The sequence below is a fragment of the Notechis scutatus genome, chromosome Z (assembly GCF_049901735.1).
Source record: "Notechis scutatus isolate UNSWTSFEM ecotype Mainland chromosome Z, rNotScu1.2, whole genome shotgun sequence".
In the NCBI taxonomy this organism is placed as follows: Eukaryota; Metazoa; Chordata; class Lepidosauria; order Squamata; family Elapidae; genus Notechis; species Notechis scutatus.
This window is the reverse complement of record NC_142025.1, coordinates 125,447,216-125,474,480: the sequence shown is the minus strand read 5'-3', so window position 1 is coordinate 125,474,480 and position 27,265 is coordinate 125,447,216. Positions and strand designations below refer to the sequence as shown.

Below are 27,265 nucleotides of genomic sequence, written 5' to 3'. Positions count from 1 at the left end.
GTGTTCTATGTATTCATTAGTATTGTTATGTTTTCTATGTATTTCATTAGTATTGTTATGTTTTTAGCCTTACTAGAAGGCAAAATCATGCAATTGTGTCTCATTTATTTTGGCCACATGGGGGAATTCACTGGATAAAGCCATTACGTTTAGAACAGTTAGCAGTAAAGAAAACCAAGCCCTTACTCAACACCATCAAAGCTGACACCAGCCAGACAATAGAAAAACTCAAAGAAATAGAGTAAGATCAAAAGATGTGGAGAAACCTGGCCCATAGAATTGCCAAGAGTCAGATTGAATGGATAACATCATCATCTTCATTGTCATTAGACATTTTGAGGGTAGCTGTGAGCAGAAATGCAAAACAGATGGAGAAGAAGGAGAAGGAAGAAGAAGGAGAAGGAGTCTTGTGTGGAAAATATTAAACCAGGGGCATTGCACAAAAATAGGGTCTTGCAGTGGATTGGATAAATCTTATGCTCCCACCAAGCTAATATCTGGAATTAAATATCAATGAAATGAGAAAATGAACAGATGCTTGATATTCTTCATTTGACGACTCTTCTCAAGGATTATGTCAAAGGGATCATTTTAGCAATACTTACATGTCTAAAGTAAAAGATAATGCTCTTTTTCCGTGCTACATGATCATGAACTACTTCCTGCCACTTTGGCCTTTATTTATGCAAAATTGAAAAGGACAGATCAGGATTTCCTTGAAGGACTCTGGTCATTAGTGTTGCACCATGTCTCCCTGGGTTGTATATAACTGTTGCTCAGAAAGCAAGAGAACATCTGAGAGAGATCCAGCTCAGCTGCCCACTACTTCTGCCCGTCCAGGAGAAGAATATCGCAAGGTGAGTGGCTGAAGAGATGCACACTATAGTGTAGCAGAACCAGATACGGAATGCATAAAAGCATAGCAGTGATAAGGTCTCATCACAGCTATGCTTTTAGGCCTTCCATATGAACAATGAACTATGAACAAAAGTTATATTCTCACCATAGCAGAAGTTTTATTAACCTGGTTTAGTTACAATATCTGCTTCTCGGTGTCTCAAAGAGAAAAGCAACTGAGACTTTATAAGAAATCAAATGCAAAACTTCATTTCCATAAGATCACTGGAGTATTAAGCCAGGCTCTTAATTCATGATATTTATTTACAGTGCATTTCAATACATGGAAAAAGACTATACACAAAAAAATATTCTGTAATACATATCTATATTTCTGGCAAATGTGTCATTCTAGATTCATCAAAAGTCAAATGAAATTAATTGCCCTCTGAAGCTAGAAGAATATACTTATTATATCAATCTTCAAAAATAAAAGGGCATTTACATTGGTGTATTACAATAGCTTATCCTCATTCTTATAGAACAGGGTTATCAAACTCAATTCTATTGAGGGCTGCATCAGGGCTGTTGTTGATTTCGGGGGAACTGGGGGGGACATGGCTGACTGGGTGTGGCCAGCTTGATGCCACTCATTGGGCATGGCCAATGGGGTGGGCATGGCCACCTTGACACCACTCCCAAAACTGCTGGTATGTCTCCTCTTCGCACTGGGTAGACCAGGCTGAAACCATGCTGGCCTGATGTTTCCACTTCGCATTGGGTAGGCCGGCCTGAAGAGACACAGGCAGGCCCCTTACATTTTCCAGGATGGCCCCATGGGCCGGATCCAACCACATCACAGCCGCATCTAGCCAGCCGGCTTTGTGTTTGACATCCCTGTTATAGACAATAAAAGAAATTCCATAATGTATGAGAGTTTTCTCTTGTGGCTAGGGTCACTTATGTGTCCACCTAAACGGTTTATTTGAAAAAGCTATAGTTCCATCCAATATTACCAAGATTTACCACAAGTCCATTTTTACTTGCCAGTTCAGATCCAGAGACAATATCAAAGTAATGAATTTGTAATGTCCATAGAATCAAACATTTTAAAATGTATTTATCACCCAGTAGCTAAAAAGCAGCATCCCAATTTGTCTTTAATAGAAAAATCAGGATAAATTTGTTTCCTCATTTCATATTTGGGAGTTATTTAATATTAATTTATATCAGTTTGGATGTGTTTATGTATGCGATCTGATCAGGTAACATAATAAGGTAAAATAAGCAATCAAGGAAGAATTCAATGGAATGCGAAGTCCCATTTCCCAGGTTAATGTAGAGTGACAGTTAAAAATCATAATTCACTGCCATCAAGGATGGTTATAGCCACCAGTGTTGACAGTTTAAAAAGAGGACAATACCAAATTCAAGATGAACAGGACTATCCATGGCTGTTAGATCTGATCATTGTTTACTACTTCTGAATCACAGCTACCATATAAAACACTAGGTATTTAGAAAAAGCAATGGAAAAGGCCTCTAGCCTCATCTCCACACATGGAATTTTCTTGAATGTCCTTAGTTTGCCACCATGTGTCACAAAATCTTGAATTACAGGAGCCATTAAACCTAGCAAGATGTTCTGTCTTCTTTTTCACGGTCCTCTTTAAATGCAATGGAGACCAACACATATAAACCCTAGTAGCTCTGAAAAAAACATAATGAAAGGTCTCTAACCTGGGGTGGGCTGCTGGTGGTTCACGAGGGTTTGGGAGAGCCTCTAGCTAAAATTCTGTGCAGTTCAGAGAACCCCCAAATCCCACTCCTGACTGACCCCGTCCACCCCACCCCACCCCTCCCAGGAGTCTCCACATGGCCCATTTTAGATGCAGGTAAGTGCAGGGCATGAGCGGAGGCTCAGGGAGGGTGAAAAATGGGCCTCCTGGAAGTTCGTAAGGCTGGAAATGGGCCTGTTTCTGGCTTCCAGAGAGCTCCCAGAGCCCAGGGAGGCCGTTTTTGCCCTCATGGAGGCTCAAGGAAAGCCTCCAGAGCCCGGGGAGGGGAAAAAATACCCCCCACACTATGGTGCAGGAGGCTGGTTAGACCACGCCCACCATAGCCACGCCCACCCAGCAACTAGGCAGAGAACCCATTGCTAAAATGTTTGAAGCCCACCTTTGTCTCTAACCCTTTCTTTCACACAAGGGATCCTCTTGAATTCTCCTAGTTGACTACCAGGTGAGGATATTGTTGAAATAGTCATCCCAATCTAGCAAGATGCTTCTTTTGTTCCCAGAATTCTGTGTAATCATCATGTTCTTATGTCTTTTAATATTCTTTTTCATCACGCTTTTTAACATAGTGGAGGCTGACACTTGTGCCAGAGAATGGCTGCAAAACCAAGGCAACTGCTATGCCTATTTTGATCAGAGGTTAACATGGCATGAGGCTGAGGTAAGAAGCGTTTCTTCCAATCAACATCTATTATATAGAAAATGTAGAAAAAAGTTTGTAGGGTGATCGATAGATTGGGATTATCTCTGTTGCAGATTTTGAGCTATAATATATATTGCACCATCTTATATTTGAACCACATATATTCTTTATCAACACTCTGAGTAAAAGTACTCTTAAAGTTGGATCTGGAAAGAAAGATGCATTAGTGTAACTTCAAGATTTGACCAAGTTGATGTGTAAAATTAACATCTCCCCACAAGACCTGAAAACATCCCTTCAATTCTTATTTTTATTTTATTTTTATTTTTTATTTATTTGATTTGCCAATTGTTTACAAGATAATAAGTATAAGTGTATACATAGTTGTGAATACATGAAATGGGTACATATAAGAAAGATAAAAGAATATATATATATATATATATATATATTCTTAAGTTTTCGCGGGTACTTACATGTATGGTATTCAGCTTTGTTCGGGTATTTTGCCATGTCATTATAGTTGTGCTCAGAATCTCATCTGCCATCATCAGGCTTCTGTATTGTGTTCTGTATTGTGCTCAAATAGCTTGTGAACTCTATCATCAGGATCACTGAAGAAAGGGCATGATGATTTATTTTAGAATGCACACACAGCTGACACTATTGCTTTGACTTTGTATCCGTGAGAAAGGATGTCAAATGAGACTATCAATTCTGTGAAAACATGTCTTCATTTTCCTCATTCCATTCACCTTAAAGCAGAGAGTAGCCTGGTTCAACCCAAGAGTTCCCCAGCCAGTAGCAAAATTCTGGTTTTTGCAATGTCAGAATTTTCCAACAGAACAGAGTAAGAGAGAACCATGGAAATAGCAATAGCAATAGCACTTAGATTTATAAACCTCTTTATAGTGCTTTACAGTCCTCTCAAAGCAGTTTACAGTGTCAGCATATTGCCCCCAACAATTTGGGTACTCATTTTACCCACCTCAGAAGGATGGAAGGCTGAGTCAACCTTGAGCCTGATGAGATTCAATCTGCCAAATTGCAGTGGGAGTAGCTTGCAGTACTGCACTCTAACCATTGCGCCACCAAGGCTCTCTAAATCTTCTAGTTCAACCCCCTGTTCAATCAACAAATGGTTGTCCAATCTCTTCTTTAAAACCTGCAGAGATGGAGCATCCACAACTTTTGAAGGCAAGCCGTTCCACTGGTTAATTGTTCTCACTGTCAGGAAATCACTCCTTAATTCTAGGTTGGTTCTCTCCTTGATTATTTATTTATTTATTTATTTATTTATTTATTTATTTTTATTTTATTTATTTGATTTGCCAATTGTTTACAAGATAATAAGTATAAGTGTATACATAGTTGTGAATACATGAAATAGGTACATATAAGAAAAATAAAAGAAGAATAAGAGAAACAATAGGACAGGGACGGTAGGCACGTTGGTGCGCTTTATGCACGCCCCTACAGACCTCTTAGGAAAGGGGTGAGGTCAATAGTAGACAGTCTAAGGTTAAAGTTTTTGGGGTTTGGGGAAGAAACTACAGAGTCGGGTAGAGTATTCCAGACATTGACCACTCTATTGCTGAAGTCGTATTTCCTGCAATCAAGTTTGGTGCGGTTAACTTTGAGTTTGTATCTATTGTGTGCTCTTGTGTTGTTATGGTTGAAGCTGAAGTATTCGTTGACAGGTAGGACATTGCAATGTATGATTTTATATACCATGCTTAAATCAGACCGAAGACGGCGTAATTCAAGGTTTTCTAGTTCTAGAATTTCAAGTCTGGTGGCATAAGGTATTCTACAACGAGTAGAGGAGTGGAGAACTCTTCTTGTGAAATATTTCTGGACTTTCTCAATTGTGCTAATATCAGATACGTAATGTGGGTTCCAGACTGATGAACTGTATTCGAGTATTGGTCTAGCAAATGTTTTGTATGCTCTGGTTAGTAGTGTGATATTACCAGAGAAAAGCTACGTAGGATTAGGTTAACAACTCTTAATGCCTTTTGGCTATGTAGTTGCAGTGGGCTCTAGCACTTAGATCATTAGAGGTGAGTATTCCAAGGTCCTTTACAGAGCTTGGGTCATCAACAAGATCTTGACTATTCAGCTTGTATTTTATTTTCTGATTTTTTTTGCCAATATGTAAGACAGAGCATTTATTTGTTGAGATTTGAAGTTGCCATTTGTTTGACCATTCTGATACATAGTCAAGATCTTTTTGTAGGGTAGCAGTATTGTCTGTGGTATTGAACAGCTTTACATCATCAGCGAAAAGAACGCAATTGCTCTTAATATGATCACAGAGGTCATTTATGTAGAGTATGAAGAGAGTTGGTCCTAGAACACTGCCTTGGGGGACACTACTATTGACAGGTACAGAATTTGATAGGACGCTCCCAATTTTGACCATTTGTTGTCTGTTTGCCAGGAATGCTTCTTTCCAGTTATTCAGTTGTCCGGAGATACCATAGGGTTTTATTTTTAGGAGTAGTTTGTCGTGTACCACTGAATCAAAGGCTTTACAGAAGTCTATTGCTTTGCCCTGGTCGAGTTGTGTCGTCCATATGTTTTTGCAGTGTAAGAGTTGCAGATTACAGGATAGTTTTTTTCTGAAACCAAATTGTTTATTGGAGAGTAGGTTGCTTGTCTCTAAGTGGAGGATGATGGATTGGTTAATAATTGATTCCATGACTTTACAGGTGACGCAGCATAAGGAGATTGGTCTGTAATTTTCAACTAGGCTTGGGTCTCCTTTTTGAAGATGGGGATGACTGTGGCTTGTGACCATAGGTTAGGCAAGGAGCTGGTCCTGAAAGATTTTTCAAAGATTATGCTTAGAGGTTTGGCTATGGCAGTGGATAGCTTTTTTAAGAAGTAGGCACATATTCCATCCGGTCCAATAGATAGAGATGGTTTTAGATTGCGTAGTGCTTTTTCAACATTGTCTTCTGTAAAATCGATATGTATTAGATCATTGTTGTTATCTGTGGTACGGCTAGGAAATACTGGGCATGATCCATTGCTGTTTACAAATACTGAGCTGAAGAATGTGTTAAAGATGTTGGCTTTAGTGGTGTCGTCGTTGCAGTCTTTACCATCAGGTCCTATCAAGGGTGGGATAGACCTTGAGTCTTTTAGTTTGTTGTTTACAAAATTGTAAAAAGCACGGGTGGAATTGGTGCTTAGAAGGTTTTCCTCTTGTTTAATGTGATAATTGATGCATTCGGTCTTTATCTGGTGGCATAAATTTTTGTATCGGCTTTTGAAATTGGCAACGTGACCAGATTTGTTTTTCCGCCAGAGTGATCTCTTTTTGGATTGAAGTTTCCTTATTGTTATGGGTAATCTGCTTTTTTGTTTTGTTTTGGGAGTTGTTGTTGGTACATATAGTTTGATGACTCTTTTGACTTCAAGTAAAAATATGTTGTAATGGTCTTCAACAGTATTGCATCCAGTGAATAGAGATTGCCAATCAAGGGATGAGAGATCATTGTCTATAAGATCATAGTTGCCTTTTTTGAAGTTACAATTGGGGATTACATCATTGTGGTGATTTTTGTGTGGGCATATGTTGAGACAAAAGTCAATCATATTGTGGTCACTGCTGGAAAAGGGTTCTTTAGTTTGTATTCTGTAAATTAAATTCAAACTATTGCAGAAGATGAGATCGAGGCAGTTGTTTTATCAATGGTTAGAGATAAGAGGTAGAAATTAAATGAAGAAAGAGCATTGTTATGTATAAATTAAACATGAACATTGTTTATAACTATAAGTATGCTAATATAATCAATAGAATTGCAAATAAGCTAACATAATTATGAATATGGTTAGAATCATTCTGTTGTACTATTACTATTGCTATCAGTATATGGTTTTTTTTTCCGTTTTTTTCTTTACTTTTGTAAAATGGTATGCCCGGACAATACACTGTATTCAAAATGTTTATATATAAATAAATAAAAACTTGACCTAAAAAAAAAGAATATAACAATTTATTCCTTTCCTACCTCAGCAGACATTATCATCTGGCCAATCTCTCTGGACTTAGAAGCTAGCAGGATCAAATTCTGCTTAGAGAAGAAGCCATCAGGATTGTAGAATAAACTGAGATATCAAAATATATTGCAGAAGACAACGGCCAGTCATATACATTCAGTAACCAGAAGAACAACATAACTGTTTTCCATATATAGGAATTATCCAGAATCAATACTGTCTGTATTGAATTTTACCAACTTTCTCTATCATACTATTAGCTTCATCACATTTGGGGAGGTGAAACTGCATGAGTAATGTTACAATTTTCAGCAGAAGATGAAGCATAACCAGCACTCTGATTTTGTCATAAATTGCTTTCTAATCACTACACCTTACATGGTGAATTTCATAAACTTTTATCCTTTTTAACTTGTTTCTTAAATGGCCAGCCTGTGCATCATAATTGCTATTGTCCCATGAGGGAGATTTGTCTTCTGCAGAGAAGTCCATCACTGAAGAGGAGGACAGAAGGCATTGGAGATGGATGCAAAAGTTTCACACCATATTGATAAGTTAAGGCAATGGAAATTTTGATCCTTCACAATGGGAAAATAAGACATTGACTATTCCGCTCAAAGCAAAACCTAAAAAGAAATTGTCCTGCTAAATGTCCCATATTAATGACTTGAGATTGATATAATAATATTGGCCAGACAAGTAATCACATACTTTGTGAAAAGTTAAGAGATGTCGTGAAAAGTGAATATACCACTATGGAATTATTAGATTCAGGTAGCAGGTCACGTAATTTGTGTCTGAAATAATTTTGACTAATTAGTTAAAAATACACTTGGGGGGGGGATTATTACCTATCCTCTTATAAGAAAGTTTGAGGTTCAAAAATACATTCATTATACTGAAGGATCTATCAAGGCATCAAGAAAAAGAGAGTATGTTAATTGATCTTTCTAGATCTCTAATTGTTTCTTTTTAACACTATTGATTGTGGTGTTTTAATCAATTGACTCAGAAGGTTTGATTATGCTATAAAGATTAATATAATTTTAAAGGCAAGTATTGTTGTCAATATTGGCTGATGAACTCAACCAAAGCAAGCAACTTCAAGGTCTTCAAAAGTCTGAATGCAAAAATTCTGAATATATCATTTTGGCATTGATGAAGGTAAAGCCAGCTCTAATTAATGTCTGCACTAACCCACATAATTACAATATGGATTTTCCCTTTCCCCTAATAGTGCAGGTCACATTGTTCAATTGAATGGCATTATTTTGTTATAAGAAAAGTCTCTGATCTTGGTAGACACCTGCCAATGTGTCCTTGGCTCTCATTGCTCTTCTGCTTGAAGTCTGAAGCCTGCATTCCATCTCAACCTTCCCTCGCACCTGGTTCAAGTGAGGTACTAATACCACTCTATAAAGCCTTAGTAAGACCACACCTAGAGTACTGCATCCAGTTTTGGTCACCACATTATAAAAAAGATGTTGAGACTCTGGAAAAAGTACAGAGAAGACTAACCAGGACGATTAGGGGACTGGAGACTAAAACATATGAAGAACGGATGCAGGAACTGGGCTTGTCTGGTCTAGTGAAGAGAAGAACCAGGGGAGACATGAGAGCAGTGCTCCAATAATTGAGGGGCTGCACAGAGAGGAAGAGGTAAAGCTATTTTCCAAAGCACCCGAAGGCTAGACAAAGAACAATGGATGGAAACTGAGCAAGGAGAGATTTAACCTGGAAATAAGGAGTGAAGGAGAGATTTAATCTGGAAATCTGATAGTGAAAACAATCAACCAATGGAACAGCTTGCCCTCGGAGGTTGTGGGAGTCACTTGAGACTTTCAAGAAGAGATTGGTCTCCTGCTTGGGCAGGGGGGTTAGACTAGATGACCTACAAGGTCCCTTCCAACTCTTATTATTATTGTTGTTATTGTTATCTGTTATCTATTATGGTTCTTTGGCAAGTTGAAAAGCAATAATGTTTGCAATGGCATATGATTCAATCTTGACACTTGCACCATTATTATCATCATCATCACCATTCACATTGAATATTCTATACTTGGAATTAAAGATGTCATAGATCATTCAATTAAATCAATTTGATTGGGACCTGCTCAGCTGACTCTACATGTGCACACGTACAGCTGTTTTCCAAATCTTTTATCCCCCTGGTACAGAAGAAAACTGCCATAATAACCTTTGAGTCCATTGAGTTAAATCTGGAGAATCTAAATTGAAGATAATTTCTCCAAATCATAAAATATTCGGAAAGGTATCTTTATTGATCTAATAAGCAAAAGCATCTAAACATAACACATGCATATACACAAAAAGGAAAAAAAATGTGAGCAAAATTTTAAAAAACAACAAATAAAAAGAAAAAAGAAAATAGGCTGAATCTTGGGGAGGGGGACCCAGAATTTTTGAAGGCATGAATTAATCCTTGACCACATGAAATCATATTGTTTAGTCTTGCTTCTACAAAAAAGTAAACCTTGGGAAAAGGTTGGAAAATGAGCACATCTCATCTGTCCAAATTGTTATATCAGGTACAATAGAGTCTTCTCATTAAAGTAAAACCATCAACCATGGAAACATTAGAAGCCCAAATGTCATGCCCGGTTGGAGCCTGTATGTGTGGAGGAAGATGAGCTGGAACTGGAGCTGACGGAGATTAAGGGGGTGATTTCTTTGGTTTCAGAGGAATCTGGGAAGGAATATGCCGAGTCAAGCCAAGGCCTTTCAGGATTGGGAAGGATTGTAGGCAGGGAGGAAGGGGGGCAGGTTGACTAAGAGAGGCTAAGCAGTGAACATGAGAGACAGAGCTCAGGCGATGAGCAAGGATCACCCCCTCCTGATCCTTGAGCATGAAGAGTGGAGAGAAGGCGAGAACAGCATAGACTGACCTGACTACTTGGGAGAAAAGTGCCCCGCCCCTCTTCACAAGGCACACCTGGGAACTAAGACTTAAGAAGACATTGTAGGGAGGAGCATTTGTTGGGAACAAATGCTGAATTCCTGGAATGTTGAGTACCGTTGCCAATGTTTGAAGTTTTCTGGATTTCCTGCTTTCTTCCTGGCTTCCTAGATTAATTGCCTTGCTTGACTACTTGCTGCCAGACACTGCTGGATGGATGTGTGTGTGTGTGTGTGTGTGTGTGTGTGTGAGAGAGAGAGAGAGAGAGAGAGAGAGAGAGAGATCACTTTGCTCTGGGACTTTTTAAAATGAGTCCTATTTAAAATCATAGAATGCTGATTTCGGCAAACAAGATATTCCAGCTGTTGTATACAAGGAGTAGAAATCCCAAATGAATATCTGGACTCAATTTTGTGGTGAAGGGCCTCAAATGAAATTTAATCCACCCAGAATTAACATATATTGCTGTGCTGAAAATTCTAATGTGGATCAGACAGATGGGAGAAAAAATATTTCCTTGCACGTCCCATTATCTGTAAAAATTCAGGAAGCGTAGAAATTTTCTTGAGAGTACATTGGAGGAAATATGGTTGATATGCTGGATAAGATGGATTTGCCTGTTTAGGATGATTTACTTGCCTCGGTGAAGCAATACACAGTTTAAGAGTCAATGAAACTTTGACTCTTTGAAGAGTCAAAGTTTTGAAAACTTTGAAGATGAATGGTCTTGCAAAGGGATAGCTCTAATTTGCATGCCTTGACCTAGTATCCAATTACAGGAAGTGAACATGTAATGTTTTCTATCTAACTAATTTCCCCATTCCAACACTCTCTTAGTGAGGGCAATATCTAAAACTGGCCATTTGGACTGCAACCAAGAAATTAAAAGATGCTTGTTCCTGGGGAGGAAAGCTACAGCAAATCCAGACAGCATACTAAAAAGCAGAGACATCACCCTGCCAACAAAAGTGTGTATAGTCAAGGTTATGGTTTTCCCAGTTGTAATGTATGGCTGTAAAAAGAGGCCTTTGAACTATGGTGCTGAGAAGACTCCTGGGAGTCCCTTGGACTGCAAGGTGATCAAATCGGTCAGTCTTAGAGGAGATCAACCCTGACTGCTCTTTAGAAGGCCAGATGCTGAAAATGAAACTCAAATACTTTGGCCACCTAATAAGAAGGAAGGACTCACTGGAGAAGAGCCTAATGCTGGGAAAGATTGAGGACAAAAGAAGACGGGAATGACAGAGAATGAGGTAGCTGGATGGAGTCACTGAAGCAGTCGGCGTGAGCTTAAATGGACTCCAGAAGATAGTAGAGGACAGGAAGGTCTGGAGGAACATTGTCAATGGGGTCGCGATGGGTCAGACACAACTTCGCAACTAACAAAATTTGGACATCACAAAGGTTATTAGGTGGAAATTCATTCCTTATCAATATGAGTGTTCCTCTTCTGTTTTCCTTTCATTGGAAAAGTCCCCATAAGTGATTGAGAGGAACTTCAAGGTTATGGTCTTACTAGGTTTATAACTTCTCCAAATCATCAATACATGACAGTTCATGATCTATGAAACCCTAGTGAGGAAAAAGGATCTATGACAATTTGCCATGGCCAACTCACCACAGCCAACTCACTACAGCCAACTTGACATGGCCCACTTGCCATGGCCAACTCGCTGCAGGACAACTTGCCATGGCCAACTCACCACGGGATAATTCACTACAGATGAAGAGACACTAATATCAAAGAAATGATGGAATAGAATAATTAAAGAAAGGATGCAAAAGGAGGAACAGAATGAAATGTGAATGACAAAAATTAAAATATTTTTATTTATTTTGAATAATTAAATTGAATTATTAAATTGTCCTGTGGTGAGTTGTCCTACAGCAAGTTGGCCATGGTGAGTTGACCATGGTGAGTTAATCGCACTAAGTTGGCTGTAGCAAGTTGTCCCATTCCATAAGAAAAATGCCATGAGGCATTTCAGCGATCATTGAGCTGATAGATTTGTAGTAAGAACAGGCTTTATGCTGTCTCAATAATAGCTCTTTAGATCTATGAGATACTCTATATTTCAAGTGAGGAAATTATTTTGGCCTTTCCCCTTCAATTACTTTTAGAAAGGTCAGAGTTCTTCCTTCCTTCTTTTCCTTTCCCCACATAGAAGACAGAGTCTTTCAAGAGGTAGGCTTTCTATTGAAACTACCTTAATGAATTTTATTTTTTCCACTTGGATCTTAATAATGTATCTCTAAATTCAATTAATGGGTTTGGTTCTATTCAAATATGTATGTTCTGTTAAAGACGGAGCCCAAATGAATGAAATGGAGCATATTATAACTAAGATTAGAAAAAAAATTATTTACATAACCTCATAATCATTACTCATAATATCTATATTATATTATATTATTTTCTCAAGAAACTGGGAATTTCTCTAAATTGAGCATTATGTTACCCCTATCCACCATTCTCATGTTATGTTGAGTTTCTGCAAGAGTTTCAGAGTTTCCAACTGAATAGGCAGGATAGGAAGAACACCACACAAAAGAGTGTGGTGTGATATGCCAAGAGGAGCTGGAGAACAATCATGTATTGCAAATGGTCTACAATACCTCCATACCTTTAATTTGTTCAAAAATAACTGCCTGGCACTCAGTGGCTTCTCTTGTTTCATCCCAGGAGTTTATAAAGGCTTCCAGATAATACTCATTTGGATCTTTTCTTTTCCGTTTAAGAGTTCAAGGTATCAGGAGGAGTCATCTAAACCTATCACGCTGGTGTATCTTAATATATATTTTCAGCGGAGTGGAAGAATCAACTCACAATAATATGAGGCTGTGCACATGTCTTCCCTTCTTAATCTATTTTAATCCTGAATTCTCTTCTCCATTCCCTTTCTTCCTAATTCCTTTTATAAAACTATATATCATACAATTAGAGGGAAGGTGTAGGAGAAAGAGATGAACCTGTCTGATACAAAAAATATTAACTAATTACTCTTCAATATCTTCATAAATAATTTAATTGAGGGAATAAAAGGGGAACTCATCAAATTTGCAGATGACACCAAGCTGGCAGAAATAATCAACACCCCAGAAGATAGGCTGAAGATCTTAACAGAGTTGAATACTGAGCCCCTGTCTAGCAAAATGAAGTTCAATTGGGAGAAAAGTAAGGTTTTACACTTAGGCAAGGAAAACCAAATGTACAGATATAAATTAGGTAGTTCAATAACATGAACTGCAAGACAGATCTAGGAGTCAACCACTTGCATATGAGCCAGCAGTGTGCTGCAGCTGCCAAAAAAGCCAATGCATGCCTAGGCTGCATTAACTGCAGGATAGAATCAAGATCATGTGAAGTATTAGTACAGTATTATCCTCTTAGTAAGACCATAGGTGGAATACTGCATCCAATTTTGGTCACCATGATATAAAAGACATGTTGAGATTTTGGAAAGAATGCAGAGAAGAGCAACAAAGATGTTTAGAGGGCTGGAAACTAAAAGACATGAAGAATGGTTGTAGGAATTGGATATTTCTAGTCTAGTGAAAAGAAGGACTGGGATGACATGATAGCAGTGTTCCAGAATCTAAGGGGCTACCACAAAGAAGAGGGAGTCAAGCTATTCTCCAAAGCACCAGAAGGAAGGACAAGAAGTAATGTATGGAAACTAATAGGAAACAAGATGGCGACGCCCAACTAGGAAGGTGAAGACCTCGCTCCTGAAGCATTACCTCCCTATAAAGCCATCACCCGCACCAGAAACCACTTTTAAAGCTGCTGTTACATCAGTAACCGTGAGTAAACCTGAGCCCAAAAAACAAGCCCAAAAACGCTAGATTCTGAAGCCGGTGGAGACCATATATTCCTGCTAACAGATCCGGAGCTCCTTCCCCAGAGAAACAAAGCCCTCTCCTTCACTTGGAGCCTGCCTACAGAGAACAAATAACCTACCTTCGCTTCATTTGAATCTCTCACACAGCTGATAGAAGTTGTCTTCCACACCAGACAATGCATTTCTTTTAATATCCCCCACGCAGTTTTCACATCTGTTAGCTGGCAGAAAAAGAAATAAACAAGGAGGGAGGAAAAAGCCCTGAGGCTCATACCCGAACAGGGCCCCTCCATCCGAACTAAGAAGAGACTTGGCGTGGCTAGATCAAAGCTGTGCCTGAAGTAAAAGGAAAGGAGCGATCTTAATCCTAGTGGAAAATCACTCCAATTTCTGCAGTGGAATTTTCCTTGGAAAGTGGAACTCTAAGGAGGAAAATAGCTGCGATTAACGATCTGGAGTTACTACCAGATTTAGTTGGAAGTAAACGACAGATCGGATAAGTTAACCCAAGCCACGTGACTGTATTTTCTTCTACTACTCAACTTGAACAGCTTACGAAAGTTTTACACTATTTCAAAATCCCTTTGAGCATCGTATTTCAGTCTTTTGTTTACAGAGTAATAGCAATCTACTATTACAAAGAGCAATAATTTCCTCTCAGTCAACAACAGCATTAACCCTTTCCTTGCAGACTCTTAATACTACCTCATTACTTTAATCAAACACTGATTAACTCATTACCTCAAAACTTACAACTTTTCTACCTCATCACCTATATCAACGGTTAGATAACCAATTTCTATAAAATATTTTATTAATGGTTCAATTGATTTATTGTCCTAATTGATTAGTGTGACTAGAGTGTTTAGTGCAAATAGTGTGGTTACTGACTAGTTGAAAAGATCAAGATTCATGTAATTTAATTGAATAGTAAAATCAATGATTTAGTGAATTTAAATGAACAGTGTGATTAATGATTAGTGTAATTAATTGATTAGTGTTTAGAATATTTAATTGATTAGGCTGATTGTTGCCCAGAAATATTATCTGACTAGAGAGATTACTGCAATTGAGTGGTTGGTGTGATATTAGCTATATAGATTACCTAAAACTGTTTCTTTAATTAATTCAATCAACATACTATCTTACCATGTCAAAAAAAAAATCCAATGCCAAACCACAACCTAAAGAGAAGATAATCCCCACCAATGAACCACAAGACTCCTGCACATGCCTTAAATGCTACAAAAATCTAAAGGATAATGAAAACTCCATCAAATGTTCTCTGTGTAAGAAATACACTCATCATGACTGCTTGGGATTAACCAAGCAATTTATTCAATACCTGGAATCATCCAATGAGTTTCCATATTACTGCAAATCATGCAAACCCAAACTGGATCTGTTGGAAAGAAATGATACCATTGAAACCATAGTAGCATCCCTGGACGCCGTAAAAGAAAGAATATCCAACCTTGAAAAAAAAGAAACAACGCAAAAACCTGAACTTCCAATAGCTACAAACCACATCTCTACCCAACAACCACAACCCAATCCACAAAAAAACACAACCCAGACAAATATTGATATCCCAATCCTCATCAGAGAAGCTGTTGAGCGTGAACGGAAACGTCCAAACGCCATCTTATTTGGTCTAGAGGTCACCAATAACAATGATGACATCACAATTGTCCGAAACATCATCAGGGATTATCAAGCATCAACCATCTCCGCTGATGAAATACTTGACATTTCACGCATTGGCGAGAGCTCAATAACAGTGATGGCTCTGTGGCCCACGCCTGTGCAGAGTCATTTGCAAAACTGAATCAAGCAAACGTAAATTCATTTATACTATAAACTCACTCGCCAAAACCAACACCAACCATAAGAACCTCCGTTGTCGCCCTGACCTAACCATACAGCAACGTGCCCGCTCCCGTGTACTCCGCATTGAACTCAAAAACGTCTAGACAATGGAGAGAAGGACCTGTACATTGACTACCATGCTGACTGTATCAAAGGTAAGCCACGCAACCCAATACTCAGCTTTTACCCTCAACCACAACCCTACCTCAACCGATCCACCATCACCCAAGACTAGGCACGCACGCCCCAACTACCTCAATTCCAACTACTGCCGGCCTTAAATGCAAACTACTCAATGCAAGAAGCCTCATGAATAAAATACCTGAATTTCTCATCCTACTAAATATGGCTAACTTTGACATTATATTTGTCTGTGAAACATGGCTCAATGCATCTCTCCCCGACTCCATTACCACAGTAAGAGACTATCATGTTTACCGATCAGATCGTGAAAATCGTCGAGGAGGTGGTGTTGCTATCTTCTATAAAAAATCCTTACATCTAAAAAATATCCAAGTTACCCAGGAGCTTGATCTTCCTGAGACCATCATCTGTGAACTATCCTTAAATATCACATTTCGATTCTTACTATATTACAGAGCACCTGATTATGACATCGAACATGTAAACAAGCTAAATACATTACTAACATGGGCTGCATCCTGCCCATACCCTTTTATCTTTCTTGGTGATTTCAATCTACCTCATATTGACTGGACCCTAAATGATTGTACAACTGAAATCATACACACAACCTTCTACAATGCTATTACAAATCTGGGACTGGAACAACTAGTAACCAACAACACTAGACTAAACAACTGCCTCGATCTCATCTTCTGCAATAGTTTGAATTTAATTTACGGAATACAAACTAAAGAACCCTTTTCCAGCAGTGACCACAATATGATTGACTTTTGTCTCAACATACGTCCACACAAAAATCACCACAATGATGTAATCCCCAATTGTAACTTCAAAAAAGGCAACTATGATCTTATAGACAACGATCTCTCATCCCTTGATTGGCAATCTCTATTCACTGGATGCAATACTGTTGAAGACCATTACAACATATTTTTACTTGAAGTCAAAAGAGTCATCAAACTATATGTACCAACAACAACTCCCAAAACAAAACAAAAAAGCAGATTACCCATATCAATAAGGAAATTTCAATCCAAAAAGAGATCACTCTGGCGGAAAAACAAATCTGGTCACGTTGCCAATTTCAAAAGCCGATACAAAAATTTATGCCACCAGATAAAGACCGAATGCACCAATTATCACATTAAACAAGAGGAAAACCTTCTAAGCACCAATTCCACCCGTGCTTTTTACAATTTTGTAAACAACAAACTAAAAGACTCAAGGTCCATCTCTCCCTTGATACGACCTGATGGTAAAGACTGCAACGACGACACCATTAAAGCCAACATCTTTAACACATTCTTCGGCTCAGTATTTGTAAACAGCAATGGATCATGCCCAGTATTTCCTAGCCGTACCACAGATAACAACAATGATCTAATACATATCGATTTTACAGAAGACAATGTTGAAAAAGCACTACGCAATCTAAAACCATCTCTATCTATTGGACCGGATGGAATATGTGCCTACTTCTTAAGAAAGCTATCCACTGCCATAGCCAAACCTCTAAGCATAATCTTTGAAAAATCTTTCAGGACCAGCTCCTTGCCTAACCTATGGTCACAAGCCACAGTCATCCCCATCTTCAAAAAGGGAGACCCAAGCCTAGTTGAAAATTACAGACCAATCTCCTTATGCTGCGTCACCTGTAAAGTCATGGAATCAATTATTAACCAATCCATCATCCTCCACTTACAGACAAATAACCTACTCTCCAATAAACAATTTGGTTTCAGAAAAAAAAACTATCCTGTAATCTGCAACTCTTACACTGCAAAAACATATGGACGACACAACTCGACCAGGGCAAAGCAATAGACGCAATCTACATAGACTTCTGTAAAGCCTTTGATTCAGTGGTACACGACAAACTACTCCTAAAAATAAAATCCTATGGTATCTCTGGACAACTGAATAACTGGATACAAGCATTCCTGTCAAACAGACAACAAATGGTCAAAATTGGGAGCGTCCTATCAAATTCAGTACCTGTCAATAGTGGTGTCCCCAAGGCAGTGTTCTAGGACCAACTCTCTTCATACTCTACATAAATGACCTCTGTGATCATATTAAGAGCAATTGCGTTCTCTTCGCTGATGATGTAAAGCTGTTCAATACCACAGACAATACTGCTACCCTACAAAAGATCTTGACTATGTATCCGAATGGTCAAACAAATGGCAACTTCAAATCTCAACAAATAAATGCTCTGTCTTACATATTGGCAAAAAAATCAGAAAATAAAATACAAGCTGAATAGTCAAGATCTTGTTGATGACCCAAGCTCTGTAAAGGACCTTGGAATACTCACCTCTAATGATCTAAGTGCTAGAGCCCACTGCAACTACATAGCCAAAAAGGCATTAAGAGTTGTTAACCTAATCCTACGTAGCTTTTCTCTGGTAATATCACACTACTAACCAGAGCATACAAAACATTTGCTAGACCAATACTCGAATACAGTTCATCAGTCTGGAACCCACATTACGTATCTGATATTAGCACAATTGAGAAAGTCCAGAAATATTTCACAAGAAGAGTTCTCCACTCCTCTACTCGTTGTAGAATACCTTATGCCACCAGACTTGAAATTCTAGAACTAGAAAACCTTGAATTACGCCGTCTTCGGTCTGATTTAAGCATGGTATATAAAATCATACATTGCAATGTCCTACCTGTCAACGAATACTTCAGCTTCAACCATAACAACACAAGAGCACACAATAGATACAAACTCAAAGTTAACCGCACCAAACTTGATTGCAGGAAATACGACTTCAGCAATAGAGTGGTCAATGTCTGGAATACTCTACCCGACTCTGTAGTTTCTTCCCCAAACCCCAAAAACTTTAACCTTAGACTGTCTACTATTGACCTCACCCCTTTCCTAAGAGGTCTGTAGGGGGCGTGCATAAAGCGCACCAACGTGCCTACCGTCCCTGTCCTATTGTTTCTCTTATTCTTCTTTTATTTTTCTTATATGTACCTATTTCATGTATTCACAACTATGTATACACTTATACTTATTATCTTGTAAACAATTGGCAAATCAAATAAATAAAATAAAAATAAATAAATAAATAAATAAATAAATAAATAAATAATCAAGGAGAGAACCAACCTAGAATTAAGGAGTGATTTCCTGACAGTGAGAACAATTAACCAGTGGAACGGCTTGCCTTCAAAAGTTGTGGATGCTCCATCTCTGCAGGTTTTAAAGAAGAGATTGGACAACCATTTGTTGATTGAACAGGGGGTTGAACTAGAAGATTTAGAGAGCCTTGGTGGCGCAATGGTTAGAGTGCAGTACTGCAAGCTACTCCCACTGCAATTTGGCAGATTGAATCTCATCAGGCTCAAGGTTGACTCAGCCTTCCATCCTTCTGAGGTGGGTAAAATGAGTACCCAAATTGTTGGGGGCAATATGCTGACACTGTAAACTGCTTTGAGAGGACTGTAAAGCACTATAAAGAGGTTTATAAATCTAAGTGCTATTGCTATTGCTATTTCCATGGTTCTCTCTTACTCTGTTCTGTTGGAAAATTCTGACATTGCAAAAACCAGAATTTTGCTACTGGCTGGGGAACTCTTGGGTTGAACCAGGCTACTCTCTGCTTTAAGGTGAATGGAATGAGGAAAATGAAGACATGTTTTCACAGAATTGATAGTCTCATTTGACATCCTTTCTCACGGATACAAAGTCAAAGCAATAGTGTCAGCTGTGTGTGCATTCTAAAATAAATCATCATGCCCTTTCTTCAGTGATCCTGATGATAGAGTTCACAAGCTATTTGAGCACAATACAGAACACAATACAGAAGCCTGATGATGGCAGATGAGATTCTGAGCACAACTATAATGACATGGCAAAATACCCGAACAAAGCTGAATACCATACATGTAAGTACCCGCGAAAACTTAAGAATATATATATATATATATATATATATATATATATATATATATATATATATATATATATATATATATTCTTAAGTTTTCAGGGTACTTATACATATACATATACATGTACATGTACACACACACACACACACACACACACACACACACACACACATATATATATATATATATATATATATATATATATATATATATATATATATATATATATATATATATATATCTTTGGTTATTCGGGTTTTCTCCTGCGTAAGATTGGAAGTATCTAGGCAACGTTTCGATGAAGTCTCATTCATCATCTTCAGGCTTCTGTCTTCAGCTCTGTGCTTCTCAGAGTGATGTGAGCTTGCAGCTGCTTCTTCCTTTTAACTGCTAGTGGGGTGTGACTTGATTGGGTGGGGGCTTGGCTGTGTTCTGATTGGGTGGGGTGTGTTCTCATTGGTTGGGGTTTGGCTGTGTTCTGATTGGTTGGGGGTTGGCCATGTTCTGATTGGCTGGAGATGTGTTCTGTTCAGGTGGGGGCTTGGTTGTGCTCAGGTTGGTCTTAGTTACTGGGGGATTTGAGCTGGTGAGCTGTGATCTTGCTGTTTGGCTTCGAGTTCGTGGTCGTGCTGCATCTTCATGGTGGGGGTCAGTTCAACACATACACACATACACACACACACACACACACACACGTATGTATGTATGTATGTATGTATGTATGTATGTATGTATGTATATATGCCGAAATGTTGCTACAACTTTAAAAGCACAACTATAATGACGTGGGAAAATACCCACTCACCATCCTCAGGCTGGTGCTTTCGGCTTTGTGCCAGTGCAAAGAACTGAGGATGGCGATAGTCTTAATCTTAATTAAGATACTCTTAATCTTACATGGGAAAAGACCCAAACACACCTAGACCTACATACCTGTACCCATGAAAATCTACGAATATATATGTGTGTGTGTGTGTGTGTGTGTGTGTGTGTGTGTGTGTGTATTTGTTTTCTGAGGTTCTCGTGGGTATTTGTATGTGGATCTTTGTTTATTCGGGTTTTCTCCCGCGTAAGATTGGAAGTATCTAGGCAACGTTTCGATGAAGTCTCATTCATTTCGTATACTCCTTGGCTTTCTAACTCGATTTTGTCTTTAGAAAGAAGATTACCCACCTAATCCAAAAAGAAACCCCAACCAAAATCCAAGACAGAGAACAAGAGAACGGCAAAGCCCTCCTCCCATATATAAAAGGCACTACAGACAAAATCAGCAAGATCCTCCAAAAACACAACATTAAAACAGCATTCTGCACAAACAGAAAAATATCCACCATCCTAAGAAACCCTAAAGACAAAATCGAGTTAAAAAGCCAAGGAGTATACGAAATCCCTTGCACCGCCTGTCCCACCACATACATTGGACAAACTAACAGGAGAATAAGTGCATGCGTTGAAGAACATAAGAACTCAATCAAAAAAGAAGAACCGACCTCTTCCCTGGTCCAACACCTCAAAGCCACAGGACATGAGATTGACTTTAAAAATACCAGAACTATCGCCAAACCGAACACTTCAACAACAGAATAATCAGAGAAGCCATAGAGATAGAAAAACGCCCACACAGCATGAATAAAAGAGATGACACCTCCCGCTTACCAGCCATTTGGAAATCCGCCCTCATGAACAGACGAGTACCTAACATGATGAATGACACCAGACCCACACCCACGAGGGCCACACGAGATGCCACCACCACACTTCCACATAAAAAGCAGACTCACACCCACACAGAAGATGAGACACGACCACAGACCAGAAGCCGCACTGCAGCTGCATCACTACCCACTTCAAACCCCTCTGAGCCATACATGAAGCGAACTGACCCCCACCATGAAGATGCAGCACGACCACGAACTCGAAGCCAAACAGCAAGATCACAGCTCACCAGCTCAAATCCCCAGTAACTAAGACCAACCTGAGCACAACCAAGCCCCCACCTGAACAGAACACACCTCCAGCCAATCAGAACATGGCCAACCCCCAACCAATCAGAACACAGCCAAACCCCCAACCAATGAGAACACACCCCCACCCAATCAGAACACAGCCAAGCCCCCACCCAATCAAGTCACACCCCACTAGCAGTTAAAAGGAAGAAGCAGCTGCTAGCTCACATCACTCTGAGAAGCACAGAGCTGAAGACAGAAGCCTGAAGATGATGAATGAGACTTCATAGAAACGTTGCCTAGATACTTCCAATCTTACGCGGGAGAAAACCCGAATAACCAAAGATACACACACACACACACACACACACACACACACACACATATATATATATATATATATACATACATACACATACAGAGAGAGAGACAGAGACAGAGAGAGAGAGAGAGAGAGAGAAGATTTTTTGTTGTTGTAGTTGTTCAAAAAATAGCAATACCACTTAGACTTATATACTGCTTCACAGTGCTTTACCGCAGAGCCAACATATTGCCCCCAACAATCCAGGTCCTCATTTTACTGACTTTGGAAGGATAGAAGGCTGAGTCAACCTTGAGCCTGGTGAGATTTGAACTGCCAAATTGCAGGTGGCTGGCAGTCAGAATTAGCCTATAGTACTTCATTCTAACCACTGCGGCTCAAATCCAGTTTCCTTCATTGACTTTATTTGCTGTAAGCTACCTGAGAAGGTTGCAAAAAGCAGTCACCTAGCCCTGGGAAACTGCAACTTCCATAAATATATGCCAATTGCCAAACATCTAAATTTTGATCACATGACCTGTGATGGTTGTTAGTGTGAAGATCAATCACTTGATCAATCTTCAATCACTTTTTTCAGCACCATTATAACTTCAAACAGCTGATGAATGAACTTGTCATAAGACAAGGACTACTTGTATTTTTCAGATGATCAACCCTGACTACTGACTTCCCCAAAACCATGCAACCTTCTCTGAATGGAAAACCTACCTGCAGGTGCTCGGAGAGCAGCACAGTATTCAGAATTCCAAAGATTGTTGGGTTCTCCACGCATCCAGTTCTTGTAATTGAAAGCAGACTCGTCTGTCCACCTCCAGTTCCCATTCTGAAATCCCCAAGACAGAAGAAATACACACCATATCCAAACAAAAGGACCATCAAGTCAACAGAGGTTAGATGGATGTTAGGAATGGGGGACTGGTTATTGATAGAGAAATCTGGAGGATCATGCTTACGTGGCGAACATCATGGAGGCCAATCCATACATCAACCCCTTTTTCTTTCATATAGGCAGAGATATGTTTGGATACAATCAATGTTTCTGGCCAGGTAAGGATAGAGGCAAGGTGGGTCCCCCGGCCATAGCTTTGGCACCTGATCTGAATACAAGGGGGAAGCACATGAGGCTGAGATGTTTCATCCATCACAACTTTCTTACAAATTACAGATCTTACCTCGGCTTCATGCCAGCTCAGCTTCTCATGGAAGAGCCCATAACAGTTCCTCTGATATTGTAATCATTCCCTTGGACAGAATCCAGCTTGAGAAGCTGGGGAAACACAGTAAGACATGAATGATGGAAGGGGTATATGGTCAGGGGTGGGATTCAGCTGGTTCGGGCCGGTTCAAGCGAACCAGATGTTAAATTTACATCTGGTTTGCCCTGCCCGCCCCACCCCACCCCGCCCCTCCCAGAAGTCTTCATGCAGCCCATTTTGGATGCAGGTAAGTGCAGGATCTGTGCAGAGGCTCTGGAAGAGTAAAAAATAGCCCTCCTGGAAGTTCTGGAAGTCTGGAAATGGGCCTGTTTCCAGGTTCTGGGGGGCTTCTGGAGCCTGGGAGAGGCTGTTTTTGTCCTCCCAGAGGCCCAAGGGAAGCCTCAGGACTCTGGGCTCTGGGGAAGGCAAAAAACAGCCTCCCAGAAATTACAGAAGTCCAGAAACAGGCCCTCCAGAGCCCAGGGAGGCCATCTTCACCCTCCCAGAAGCCTGAGGGAAGCCTCTGGACTCTGGGGAAGGCAAAAACATGGCCCTCTTGGAAGTTCTAGTAGGACACACCCACCATGGCCATGCCCACCCAGCAACTGGGCAGAGAGCCGGTTTTTTGGGATTTTTTAATCCCAACCCTGGGTATGGTTATGTCATGACTATAAAATAAGTGAATGCAGGGAGGAGCTCAATATCCCAGCCTCTATAAGATTACATTTTCACACTAAACTTCATTGCTGTCAAGTTGTTTACAATGGCCTGACATGGACACCATCTCAGGAGAAAAAGATACCAGCTATCTTAAACATAAAGGGAGCAGGAAGAGGTGTCTATGGACTTAAGATACCATCTTCTTTGTTTCTTTAACCTAGTTGGACCTAACGGCAGATTAGAAGGGTCCCTGTCACTATTATTTATTAATCAATCAATCAGAATAGAGCTGGAAGGGACCTCAGAGGTCTTCTAGTTCAATCCAACTCTCTGCTCAAGCAGGAGACTATACAATTTTGGACAACTGACTGCTCAGCCTTTTCTTTAAAACATTCAGTGATGAAGCCCCTACAACTTCTGAAGGCAAGCTGTTCCATTGTCCTCACTGTTAGGAAGTGCTTCCTTAATTCCAAATCGCTTCTCTTCTTGATTAGTTTCCATCCATTGTTTCTTGTCCCGCACTCTGATGCTTTAGGAGAATAATTTGAGTCCCTCCTCTTTGTGGCAGCCCCTCAAATACTGGAATACTGTTATCATGTCACCCCTTAGTCCTCCCTTTCTCTAGACTAACCAAACCCAAATCCAGCAATTGTTATTCATATGTTTTTGTTTCCAGTTTCATTAATCATCTTACTTGCTCTTCTTTGCATATTTTCTCTATTTTCATCATCTTTTTTGTAATGTGGTCATCAAAACTGGATGCAGTATTCCAAGTGCGGCCTTACTTTATAAAGCAGTACCAATACTTCATGTGATTTTGATTCTGTGCCTCTGTTTATACAACCAAAGATTGTATTAGCTTTTTCTGGTTGCTGCCGCAGCCAAATTAATAATGTCCTTACTTAGGTTTGTCAGTATATTCATGAACTGGAATAGAGCTTGGCAACAAGGTCAGCCAATGAATAGGCATAGCAACTAAATCAGCCAATGAGGATAGTTTGGAAACTAAAATAGCCTAGGCGTGGCTCTATATTAAACTCTGCAACTCTGTAGCTATCTTAAGCTCTGCAGCTATATTGAGCTCTGAGTCTGTCTATTGAAGATGAAACTAACTTGCTTGCTTGCTGAAGACTGGAGCTCTGCTCTGAACTTGCAACATGTTTCTGTTTGAGTTTGCTCCGTGTTGGAGAAATCTACAACTGGTTTGTAAAATCTACTTATGTTTATAAAGATGTTAAATGAAGCATCAGCCATCTGTGTTTATTTTTCTGGCGCTGAATTATCACTGCAAAACTCTCAATGAGGTTTGTTTCCTTTATTCTAACCATGGTAAAACTGTCCGTAGTTTGAGATAAGTCTTTCCTAGGTCTTTCCTAGGGAGAAGCCAGGAATTGAAGTTGAGATCCCCTGTTTACCAAACAGACCTTTTTTACCACTGAACCAAACTGCAGCCTGAAAAAGTCACCAAAACATTGACAGTCATCTAGATAATTCTTGGTGCTCCCTGAACTTGGTTGCTTGCTTAAGAGACATTTTATTACTAGTCTATGTAACTTCATCAGGGCACTGATATGCAGTGACAATGTTACTTGGTCTGGAAGTGATATGTCTGCAGGCAAACAACCAAGCTCCGAGAGGAAGAATTTCATAATTCAACCTTGAGCTAGAAATATTGTCTTCTATTGATAGCCATGTATTTTGGCCTTCCATTTTGCTATATTTGACTGATCAATAGGCAATTTCTCTCTCTTCACCCATCTTGGATTTCAGACCTTTTTTATATATAAGGGACAACTCACCTGCCATGAAAAAGCCAAGAAGCCACAGACCACTATATGCCAAAGATCTCATTTTTGCTCTTCAGCTAAGAGGAAATCAAGAAATATTTTCCCTTTAAAAACAATTATTTATTTATTACACCAGAAGAGAGTGCTAGTTTTGGGTAGAGATGAAGTGTTGGGTTAGGATCATGAACCATCAAATCTCTTTGTATGAATTTGGACCAGTCACTCTTTTGTCTCCCAGCCTATTTCATAGAATCAAACTTGTGAGCATAAAATAGAGATACTTTCAGCTCCTAAAGGAAACAGACTATACATCAAAGAAATCACAAAGTCATAATCCTTTTATAACCGTAGCTTTCTTTGGAAAGTTTAATGTAGTAGCTTAACCAAAGGAGTCATGTTAAACATAAGCCTTTGTTTTGACTTACTGCAGTTTTTATAAAGCTTGAAGGAACCACATCCTTCAACCTACATTTTTCCTTTAATCCCAATGCCCTTTCAGCTTTTGCAACTAAGCATTTACAAAGTGTTGAAGGAGAGATCAAATAGTGAATCCTTAACCACAGGTTTTTATAAAAAGTTGACATAGATAAAGTTCCACTTATGGAAACTCTGATTCAAGATGAAGATGGCGAGGAAGATGAAGATGGCGACGCCCAACTAGGAAGGTGAAGCTCTCGTTCCTGGACTACTATCTCCCTATAAAGCCATCACCTGCACCAGAAACCACTTTTAAAGCTGCTGTTACACCAGTAACCATGAGTAATCCTGAGTCCAAAAAACAAGCCCAAAAATGCTAGATTCTGAAGCTGTGGAGCCCAAATATTCCTGCTAACAGATCCGGAGCCCTCCTCTCCTTCCCCAGAGAAGTGAAGCCCTTTCCTTCACTCGGAGCCTGCCTGCGGAGTGCTAACAACCTACCTTCATTTAAATCCCTCACACAGCTGATAGAAGTTATCTTCCACGCCAGACAATGCATTTCCTTTAATATCCCCCACACAGTTTTCACCGCCACATCGGTCAGCTGGCAGGAAAAAAAAAAAAAACGAGGGAGGAAAAAGCCCTGAGGCTCTTAGTAGCCAAAAGTCATCCTGGATGGCAGAGGAATGCTTTTGAGACTGACTCGAAGAAAACCTCTCCATCCGAACTAAAAAGAGACTTAGCATGGCTAAATCAAAGCTGTGACAGAAGTAAAAAAGAAAGGAAAGATCTTGTAACAGCGTGCTTAATCTTGGTAAAAATCACTCCAATTTCTGCAGTGGAATTTTCCTTGGAAAGTGGGACTCTAAGGAGGAAAATAGCTGCGATTAACAATCTGGAGTTACTGTCAGATTTAGTTAAAAGTAAAGGACAGATTGGATTGGTTAACCCAAACTTCTG

At 39.5% G+C, this 27,265-nt stretch overlaps 2 pseudogenes; one reads left to right on the top strand and one right to left on the bottom strand.

Annotated features, from left to right (window-relative positions):
* The first annotated feature begins 746 nt into the window (after nucleotides 1-746).
* LOC148129236 (C-type lectin-like) overlaps nucleotides 747-27,265 on the top strand; it is a 55,469-nt pseudogene continuing 28,950 nt past the window's right edge.
* On the bottom strand, nucleotides 19,594-25,952 carry LOC113430437 (C-type lectin lectoxin-Thr1-like; annotated as a pseudogene).